An 11,205-nucleotide genomic window follows, 5' to 3' on the forward strand; every position below is an offset into this window, starting at 1 on the left:
GTGATTATGCATGACACGAAGTATTTGCTAGTCTAGTACTGGAGAAATTAGCGTTTGGATGCACATTGTGAGCCTTTAAACAAATTTCACAATTTTGTACGGAACAAATATCGAACAATGAATTATAACTTGTTCTATCATAGAGAAGAACTGTTAATGAAAACTGCAATTGCTTGGCTATGTCCCGGATGTGTAAACACTGTGTAAACATTCGAAAGTACTAGTTTCGTAAGACTGTTTAGGTTTGCTGAAGAAATCTTATGAACGTAGCAATACAAATGAGTTGTAGTTAATTTTTGCAACATCTAGACGAGCTCATAAGAGGTATATCTATGCATTTTGCTGCGAGAACATGCCGTTTTAATACACTAACAGTAACAATAAAAATAGTAATGGTTTAATAGTATGCATGATAATAATAGTAAATATTAGCAAAAGCCTGGCGCACATGTTACAGTTTTTCTCATACAATTTTTTCCGATCCTTACCGGCAGGTGAATTTGGAGCGTGTGCGGTCTCATTATCCTGCGATTTTGCGAGCATACAAAACTGGTATGATATCTACCGATAAAAATCGCACGAATAAAATCGGACCGTAGTGTCTGCGGTGTTCAGCAGAAAAACCTGGTTATACTGGCCAATCAGCACCGAGCAAAATTCACATGATTGTCAAAATGGCACCGTCAGAGTTATTGAAATCCTATCATCTGGACTGATTGCATCTCTCATAACTGCACCTCTCGTTTTATAACAGGGGCCAACATCTGTACTAGCTTGTCAAAATTGGCACAGTTAAAATATGTGAACCTTCTAAAAGTTTCAGTGTCTTCCTCCCAAAGCTCTTGTATTATATTTTGTCCAAATGCGAACTGCTGCCTTTTCTGTATCCATGTTCGTGCTCATAACTCTCTGGCTCTTGCAGCATTACGTCGCCTTCGACGACATAAAATTAACAAAATAACAAGTAATGCTCTCCTTTTATTTATGGAGGCCGCCATTTTGAAAAGTCACATGATCGATCACGCAATATTTATCCAGATTTTAATCGGTAACCATTGCACAGTGTAGCGTGTGCGGGATACACGGATTATTTCCTGCAATAAAATCTGGCGACTAATACCATAGCATAGCTTGCGTGTGCGCCAGGCTTAACCGAGGTGAATGATTTTTAAAATAAGGCCGGTTGATAATAATAGCACAAATTATTTTATTTAGCCAATTTCTATCCTACATGTACATAATTTCTTCACACCCACTGTTCTTGGAAAAAGATTTTGGTCGTTATTCCTTGTTGACCAAAGTTGAAAAATGTTACCTCCTTCCGAAGCTACAACTCTGGTTGGATAATGGTTACCTTTAGCATATGACCAATTTGTAGCAAAGTGCAGTGAAATGTAATTCGTAAATAAAATAGTGAATAATCAGAAGATGCTACCCTGGTGTACCGTGCGAGGTGTCAAATAACCTATAAATGGCAAAGCAAAATGAATACTATAACATATACTTAGCATGATAAATGGTTTTTATGCTGCCCGTGAGTCATGATTTATCGTCTGCCATGACATGCGATTCCTTTTAGAGATTAACATAAGTGTGAAAACACTGTATTCATTTATATGGTGAATTTTGATATTACCCTTTTCAAGGCCTTTTCATATATTATTTAAGTGACTGTTAGCATTAGAAAATATGAATTTTGTGCCAGTTATTCATACAGGTATAGGCATGTAAAATATCACGCAACGCTGAAATAATTAAATTTCACTCATTTTTATCTTTGTCGGTATGATTTAGGGTGGAATGAAACTAAAAGCTAGTTCAGCCTCGTAAAGTACTCATGAAATGCACTTATGGTCATGATGCACTTATGCACTCATGCACTTATGCACAGGATGTCCATTACTGTGCAGGGTTCAGTATATATCAAGGGAGTGTCATGAAAACTGTCGTTGCTATAATTCTTACTTGTGTGTTTCTAAAGCTCTTGACCACAGTACAGGGCCGTAGCTAGCCGGTGGGAGTCACAGGGGCAGCTCCCCCCCCCCAGAAAAAAAAGAGACAAAAAATAGGCAAAAACACACACACTCCCAGAACACACTATGTACATGTATGGCTTCCCCCCTCCCCCAGGAAAAATGGGTTAGCTACGCTTCTGCAGTATATTTTGTAATCATATAGCTTTGTTCAGTGATGAGCCTAAAATACTATTCTGTAGTGGCACTCTCAGTATACCATTATATTACAAGTCTATCCTATTTAAAAACAATCAGAAACGTGGCGGGAAAAGTAAACATGCGGCGTTCGGCAGTCGCGTTTAAAAGTAATTGCAACGTTCAGCATTACATGTGCCTGCGTTTATTTCCTTGCCTCCGACTGGATGCCACTACGATTACAAATATGTATATTTTAAGATGTAATGAACAGAAGCTTTATGATATTGACATATATATATACTATATATAGAGTTGTTGTAAAGTACTAACGTGTAAATTACTCGTTGGCGTAAAGGGCATGTGAGATGGGATCAGTAAATGCGCGTGGGATAGGACTGCATTCGATAGCAATGATGAGTTGTGCATCGTTTGTGAAGTCCTACGTGACTGCTGGGTGTCCAGCAAACAGAAATTTTGAGCTAATGTTGCAGGCATGACAAAACAGGTACTCATCTATTTAAATGTTACATGACAGCAGAGTTTGATGATCACCTACTTTCTAATTTGTCACACTTGAGCCAACTTTGAACTCATTGCTTACTTGTAAATGCTCCTTTAATAGTGAAAAAGTCTTATCAGACCGTTATATGACTTGCCCTGGGCAATCAGGCAATGATGTGTTTCGAGCTTTGATATGACTGCCTATGTCTCTTCTAGGGTTGGGGTTCTATGTTCTTAGGTGTAGCATTGCATTTCATTTTATTTATGTTTTTAAAAATGAGGGTCTGAGCAACGATGCAACGTTTATGTAAGAAATCACACATAGCAACTACCTTACATGGCAATATTTTTGGAAAATTTTGAATAATTATATTAGGAATTACAAATAGGAACAACTTTTTCAAATTTTTCTGAGAAATTAAAAATGGATTTTAATGAGGTAAGAGTCGGTTTTGAACAATAGTTTTATATTGTGTTAAAGCAAAAACATGGTAATTTATGTAAATTTTATCAGTTATTTATTTAAGTGTATTACAACACAATAAAATCTAAGTGTTGCACAAGCAGTTCGAATTTGTGGGAGTGAGGGGAAATTAAGTAGCAGCAAATTCAAAAGGCAGTTTATGGTGTTCGTCCCATTAGTAAGTGTTTCTAATTCTAGGCAAAAAAGTTTTTAAATAAATGTAATCACAAGCAATTTTATTGTGATTTCCATGTATGTGTATTGGTAGTATATGTACACATATAGTGAACTTTCATATATATATATAAATAATTTTACAATAACTTTTTTCCACTGTAAATGTAAATATGAGATCCAACTTTCGAAATGCCAGATGAAACAGAGGTGCCGTAACTTTCTTATGCCCTACAGCTTGAGGACGCGTGTTGACATTGTGGTGTATCAGTATGAACTGTACCACTAGGCAATAGGTACACTGTCTGCGTTCATGCTCGTGCCCCTGATATGAAGGCCATATCCCGGGCGCTCGTGGTGTTGACTTACGTAACAACCATGCAAACATTGTGAATGGTATAATTTGCACATTATAATTTCATTGTCAGGAAGGTATTCATGGTCAAGTAAGTAAGGTTCATTGTACAGTTAAGGTTAGACAAAGTAATTTCAGGGGGGTTGTTATTAGCATTGCATCAACAATCGTTATCCACATTTACATTAGTCCATAAACCGATCAACTAATGAGCAGCTTACAAGCACGAACCTTCAAACATACTTTCAATGATGATGCCCCCCCCCAAATATCAAAATCCTCAATAAAAGGGGAATTTTGAGGGATAAACAACATGCGTTTGTAACCTAAGTTTTGTTTGTTAACATTGAATTTTAGTAATGTGTGAGACCACCTTTAATTCAACACTTGCTCCTAAATTAGCATTTCTATTCATTATCATACCTTTTCATGAGCATGTTGTATTTAATCACTTTGATCGGGTAATGCGATCCAAGCGATTTATTGTCTCGACTGCAAGTAGAATAAAGTGTACAGACTGCAAGCTCGTAATCTGTGTATAGATCTACTATCTACACATAGAAGGTGTGCCTGCTTTTACCAAAAAGCCAATCTTTCATTTCGACCTCGTCAACCCCACACCGTTGCCAGGTTTAGCAGACGGCTGCCAACGCAAAGCCTCTCACAGTGCATTAACTTGGGCAGCCTGCTGTGTACTTCTGGAAAGAGAGTGCTTTTTTTTAACTTTCTCTTAAACTTTCTATTCCGGGACATTGTCGGGGGTGTGTGAACAGTTTGTGCAAATGTGGCAGTTAAAGGGCAGTAGCCTCTAGGATTTTACTGCATACAACTGTACTTACTGTATAACAAATCGTCTATACCCACACGTATTTGTTACCAGATACCTAATTTAATTGTTATAAATATTTACCTCATACGGTTAACGAATTTGAACGGCGCCATTGACCGCGACGTGCTGCACCGCCGCTCCCGTAAAGTTGCGATATTTGACAATTTATTTTGCCTGAGTTAGCAGACGGAGGGTTAATGCAAAAAAGTGAATTATATTTCTACCGTAAGTGCTTTTAACCGAACGATTTTATTTTAGGGGGAAATTTTGCATATTTAACTGAAGCTAATGTGTTTTCGATATTACAACTTTCAGGGGCAGATGCAGGCTGAAGTAACAGTAATTCTTCCAGATTTGTAAGGGCGACATCTCCGAAAGGGACACAACCACAGTGAGGCGCGCTAGTCCGCGAGCACTGGAGGGGGGGTCTGTGGGCATCGCCAGGAATTTCTATTTCAAGGGTCCTGGACAAAATGAGCACGATTTGTGAGCACGACTTTAGTGCAGCGCATAGCTAAAAAGCATATGGATTTTTATATTGCTGCTGAATCATTTTGCCTGCCTTGCATACTGCAATTCTGCTGATGATTCAGACTTTTTTCTTTTACAGATATAAGTAGTTTTGTTCATGTAATTTTAGATTTCTTCAAGTCTGTCTGATATCGAAGAAAAATAAAATAAATAGAAGATATAGCCAATTCATCAATTTGTTTTTTCTGTATCTTTTAAGCGCGACAATTTCGAAGGACTTTGAATAGACGTATTTTTCCAAAGGCAAATATGGTCTGAATCTGGCGTCTTGCTTTTGTTTAATTATAATAAGAAACGCCTTGTCTGTAGACCTTGGATGGAAGTGGTTTTTGCGCACTTTCGATCTGTGGGTTTGAGGTGCGCCACCGTCGTTGTTCACTGTAGTTCGTTAGTTTTAAATATTTTTTTAAATATTTTTTATAAGGTGATGAAATGAACTTTTATGTAGGGGTATGATAACATAAATTAGGCTGAAATAACTTAGGCTAGAGTAACCCTCTCCTTTAAGGAAGTAATGTGAATTTATAAATGAGCAAGTGATACTGTTTTTATAGGCTCATTGACATAGTGCAGATGCAGCTTGTAGAATTCGCATGAGCGTGCGTCGTACGTCGTCACGGAGTTGGCAAATTTAACGGCTCGACGTACGATTCGAAAGTCGGAGAGTGGGGGTATCCGAAGGTTGGGATGTCGAGCTGGGGGTAAGGTAAGGTGCAAGAGGTGGTAAAGAGGGGGAGATAATTCCTCTTAACTTAGGTATAGAGGAGGAATTTGAGATTGCGGCACAAATCGTAAAGGTTCGACTGGCTCGTGATAGTGGGTTGTATAGGCATCATGGGTAGGAAAGCATTCCTCGTGCCCGAAATTGGAGTACCAGTAAGGTCTAATGGGCAGAGGGAGTTTTAGACTTTTTGAGGACATGGTGTGACGGAGCGATGGAAACTTTTGTGTCTGAATAACTTTTGACCTCAGAGGAGGGATTTAAATGGATTTGTTAACTGTTATGTGTTTAGGAAGATTTGACCTGGCTGGGTTTGCTAGTAGAATCTATACATGCCTTGATGATAAGGCTACATGTCACAGTGAAATTTCAAAGCTAAATTTGCTTTGAGAGGTTTATGTCCTTATTCGTCATATTTCTATGGCATTCTGTACTGTCGTGGTTTAATATGCATGCAGGGGGCCTGGGCAATGCATGTGGTGGTGAGATATGGTGTAGTTTTTGGCCTGCGTTAATTAGGTAAAGGTTGGCAGTCTATTTCAGCCCCAGAGGCTTGTGTAAGGTAATGGACGAGTGATTACTATTGTCTTGCCAAATAGTTTTACTATACGACGTACGATGGAAGCTTGCCTGCTTACACGTAGGCGCATCTCCGTGGAATTTCATAAAGTCCATCGACATTTCTTCGAGAAGGGTCCTGATACAATTGCCGCAGTGTTTGAAATAAGGGCTATCGTTTGTTCGTACTTCATGTTTCCCACGGAGACAGTAGATTTGTCAGGTAGCTTGTCTGCTGTGCAAGGCAGCTTTTTAGAGGGATTTTTTCATAATTTTCTACCGATCGTTCTGGCCGCTGATAGGGAAACCGAGTTACAATAAGTATAAAACATGGTGTGGGAGTGCGCAACCCGAATTACCTATTATCGTATAACCTTTATGTGCAGTTATATACAACGTTACGCTTGCTAGCCTGCACGAACGGTCTTGCTAGGTTAGAGACCATCAGACTCAGTTGTAGAAATCAGACGTCTGTATAGACATGCAGTCGTACCGCTCGTCGGGCACGCTACCGGCAGGCGGAGAAAAGAGAGAAATTGGAGAGGGGAGAGAGGGGAGCGGCGAGAGAGAGGAGAAGAGAGGAGTAGAGAGAGAGGGAGGAAGGAGAGAGAGAGGAAGAGAGAGGAGAGAGAGATACATGTGAAGAGACGAGAGAGCGAAAGACGAAGAGAAGAAGCAAAAACAGAAAGGAGAAAGAGAAAGAGAAGATCGATAGAGAGAGGCGCGCAGACGAGAGAGAGAGAGAAGAGGAGAGAGAAAGAGAGAGAGCGGCGAAGAGAGAGAAGAGAGAGCGAGTAGAAGAGAGGAGGAGAGAGAGAGAAAAGACAAGAGAGAGCGAAAGAGGGAGAGTGGTGTGAGCGAGGCGGAGGAGAGGGAGAAAGAGAGGGCGTGAAGGGAAGAGAGGGAGAGGAGAGAGAGAGAGAAGAGAGGGAGAGAGAAGAGAGAGGAGAGAGAGGAGAGAAGAGAGAGGAGAGAGAGAGAGATGTGATCGAGCAAGAGAGAGAGAGGGAGTGTGATCAAAGCGAGAGAGAGAGCGGCGAAGGGAGAGATGAGAGGAGAGAGCGGGAAGGGAGAGATAGCAAGAGCGAGAGAGCGAAAGAGAAAGAATGAGAGACAACGAGGGAGAGCGAACGCGGCAATGGGAGGGTGCTCTTGATTCGTTTGCCCCTGAGTTTAGCATCAGAACACCTACCGTCAGGTGAGCGCTGTCGCTCTGCGGCACTTGTTGTTAATAATATGTAGGTGGTCTGTTTGGTAAGCAAAAAACCTACAATGTTGTGGGCTTTGTGAAACGAGAAATTACCTCGTGAGGAAGCATCGAACTTTGCCAGATAGGCTCTCAACCATGTGACACTGTACAGTATTGCATCTGTCTGTTAGACCAAGTCAGGTGTCCGGTTGTCTCGACTGTGCAAGCACAGGCGACTAACCGCGTTCCTTTCCTGCAATTTCCACCTGCCATTCGACATTTTATAAAACATTTTGTCATGTCGGTCAACAATGTCTCGCGCTCTGTGTTTACATAGCATTGCTGTCGGATGTGTCAGTGTCCAAGCAGCAGATCAAAGGTCAAGTAAGAAGTCTATTCTATGATTAAAGACTCAGCAGCTATAACAATTTGAGCCGCGGAATTCAACTGATTCCGTAGTCGTACCTGAAACCAACAACTGATGGGCAGCTTTAAATAATGACGGAATTTCATTTGTCAGTAATTTAACCCCGTTGTCGACGCTAGTCAGCGAGCAGCTTTGCAAACACTTGCGTGCAAACATGAAACATCAAGTGAAACACTCCGTCATCGCTGTGGTGCATGGTGACAGATTAACCGTTATGGAAATAGGACCCTGTTCCTCAAACATTAACCAGCATATATGAGAGTGATCAGTGTAAATTTTGAATGAACTTGATCTGGTTTTGCCAGTGTAGATTGTTACTGGTTTCGGCGATGACTATTGAATCAATCTACAAGAGACCAACATCCCTAATGTATTTTGTCTCAGTCTAAAAGCGATAGTTGTATATAATATAATTTATCAACGTTCATCATTCGAGCAAAATATTCAGTTTTGACTGAACTTAGTAAAATTATCTAAATATAAATAAAATGCCAGATTTTTTTACCACGTGAAAGCTGAATACGTGCTATCCTGTTTTTTATATTATTGCATATATACTCACGTTTGTGAAGCTTAATGCAAACATGTTTACATGCAAGAAATGTGATTGCAAAAATGCCAACGTAATTTAAATGTTAACTAGGTGTAATACAGACATCGCAGAAGGCATGTAATTAGCTTAGAGATTATGTAATTAAACATTTGAGTAATGCTGTGACAACAAATCTCAATTCAAAAACTGATAGTACCAAGAAATACTGCATAACAGCAGTGCTCGAAATAAGAAAAAAAATGTGGTTGTCCTGCGGACAACCCAGGCATCAAATCAGGTTGTCCGCAACAATTTCTGGTTGTTCCAAAAAATATCCCCAAATCTCCTATTTTCAATCACATAATAATATGGTCAGAAAATACCCCAAAACAGTGGCGTAGCCAGGATTTTTTAACAAGGGGGGGCCAAAAACAGCGAACTGCGCTTGCTTCAACAGACTTTAATTTCAAGGCAGCAGTAGTGAAATTCTACCAGAGAAATCCTATCAGTCCTGAAGTGCTCTGTTACTAGCTGTAACATCTGTTGGTGATGGTATGGGAGCAAAAAGTAGTCCAGAGAAAGAGACCATATTTCTGTTTATAAACATAAGTATTATTTTTTAATAAAATAGTTTTATGAAAACAATGGTAGTGGGTTTGTTTACTTGTATGAAAAAAGTGACAACTAACAGAGTTTTATTTGAATTTGCTATACTCAAGGGAAATGCCAAAAATGTCGTTTATAAATAGGTGTCGGTTCTAAAGATGGTGATTCTAAAGGGTTGACTGTATGTAGTGGTAGTGGTATGGGTAGGCACAGTAGTAGCTAGTAATAGCATAATAATAGTATAGTGATAGTGCGCATAACAGTAGCTTTAGTCATTAAGTTAGCGATGTCGCTGTGTGGAACTTGTTCTATACTTAGCCTGGATCTTAGGCAATATCATTCATCTGCCGCCATTCCTTTTTTAACTTGCATCTACCTGCTAATTTCAGTACATCTGACCAGTAACACCTCAAATGGTGATGTTGTATTCAGCCATGAGGCTAAAATGGCAAATTTGTTTGCTCTTATCCGGCCGACCCACAAATTAAAAATGGTCCAAATCGAGTTTCTGTTGTCTATTTTAAGTTTTTTCTTCTAGTAATAATTCTGTCTCGGTTTGATTTGCTGACCTGTTACTGGCAGTTCAAATGTGTAGTATTTTATCCAATGGCAGGGTGTTAAAAGGATTTGCTTGACACACATTTGTAAGACTTGTTACCTGTCAATTTTACTGAAAAGAAGCATATACCAACCTACCTACCTGCCACCCCAACCACTCAAACCTCCCTACGTACCTGTGTACCTACGAAACCACCCACCCAACACCTTCCCAAGTATTAAAAAAAAGGTCAAATATTGGCAAACCGTAATATTTTTAAGTGGGGCCTAATTACGCACGACCACAAACAAGTTCTGGGTCGTAGCCTATGAGACATTCCCTGGCATGGTCACCAAGTATATGTAAGAGCAGCTCTCCAGGTTTGGAGGTCAAATATGAAATTGATTTTTACTGATAGGGGGCGAGCAGTTGTTGCGTGACCTTTTCATCCTCTAGAAGAGGGAATAGGCTTTAATATCGCCATCGCAATATCTGCAGGCAAGGACTACTGTGGTTTCTGTTCAGGATATAGGGTTGTACGCAGTAAAATAAAAGTTCTGAAGGTTGTCGGTTAGAGTGTGTGCGCTGCAGACAGCGGTAAAGCATTGGTAGCAAGTCGATCTTACAACATTGATTTCATCATCAAAATGCCTAGAAAAAAACATCTGCATATCTTATCAACTTAATCCATCTTTGCTTTTCACTTCCATCCTTTGGAAATCTATAAAAACTGCAATAGGGACTCTCAGAATGATGGTTACAATTTTTATAACATTATTATGACAATTTTACATGACAATTATTATGACATTATTATGACAAATTTATAACAACATTATTTATAGTTTTACAACATGATACCATTTTCACGCAGTTAATGTTACGGAGCCAATGATTGTTTAGAACCAGTGGGTTTGTTGTCACGCCACTGTGACGTCATCACTTCGGAGCTCTATTAGATGTGCATCAAAGGGCGCGTTTGTTTGGTCGGATCCACAGATCTCGATCCAATGGATTCGTTGATCTGACTGTTTTTTTGGTCGGATCACTTGATCTCGATCCACTGAACCCGACTCTGCTAGCGAGGTGGATTCGAACGAGATCCAATATGGCGGCCTGCGCTTCAGCCAATCACAGCTTGTTCTTTGTTATGAACCATCCCGTGATAGGTCACAGCGAAACGTGAACCGTTCAAAATGAGTTTGCGTTTGTTTGGTCGGATCAGAATCACATGATCGCGATCCGATGGATTCATCCCTAACAAACACGCCCAAAGAAAAATGGCGTGTGCCGTTGTCATGGCAACAGAAACTGTCAAGCAGTAATTTCATGTTAACCAAATTTTCATGTTAACAAGTCGATACTGTGCAAATTGGTAAGTGGAAAAGGACGAGAAGAAAAAAATGAAATAATTTCTGACATATATTCAAAACATTACTATGTGGAGGTGGTACTGCCTTCTTCTAATAGCTGTATTCGTGACCCCCTCTGCCCCCCCCCCCCCGGGTTTCTCACGCACTCGGTGTCCCAAGCTCACACACGTGGCACGAGTTTGCACGCGGAGGCGCGCACACACGCACGCACGCCGGCGCTTCGCGTCCACAAGGCACACCCATGGTCGCACACCC

The 11,205-nt window shown here is 40.2% G+C and overlaps 1 protein-coding gene across 2 annotated transcripts in view; it reads left to right on the forward strand.

The window, feature by feature from the left end:
* The window catches only part of LOC106811233 (phosphatidylinositol 3-kinase regulatory subunit alpha-like), a 215,096-nt gene that overhangs the window by 928 nt on the left and 202,963 nt on the right, over positions 1-11,205 (forward strand). The window lies entirely within an intron of this gene.

Source organism: Priapulus caudatus, unplaced genomic scaffold (genome assembly GCF_000485595.1).
Source record: "Priapulus caudatus unplaced genomic scaffold, Priapulus_caudatus-5.0.1 Scaffold18, whole genome shotgun sequence".
Classification (NCBI taxonomy): Eukaryota; Metazoa; Priapulida; class Priapulimorpha; order Priapulimorphida; family Priapulidae; genus Priapulus; species Priapulus caudatus.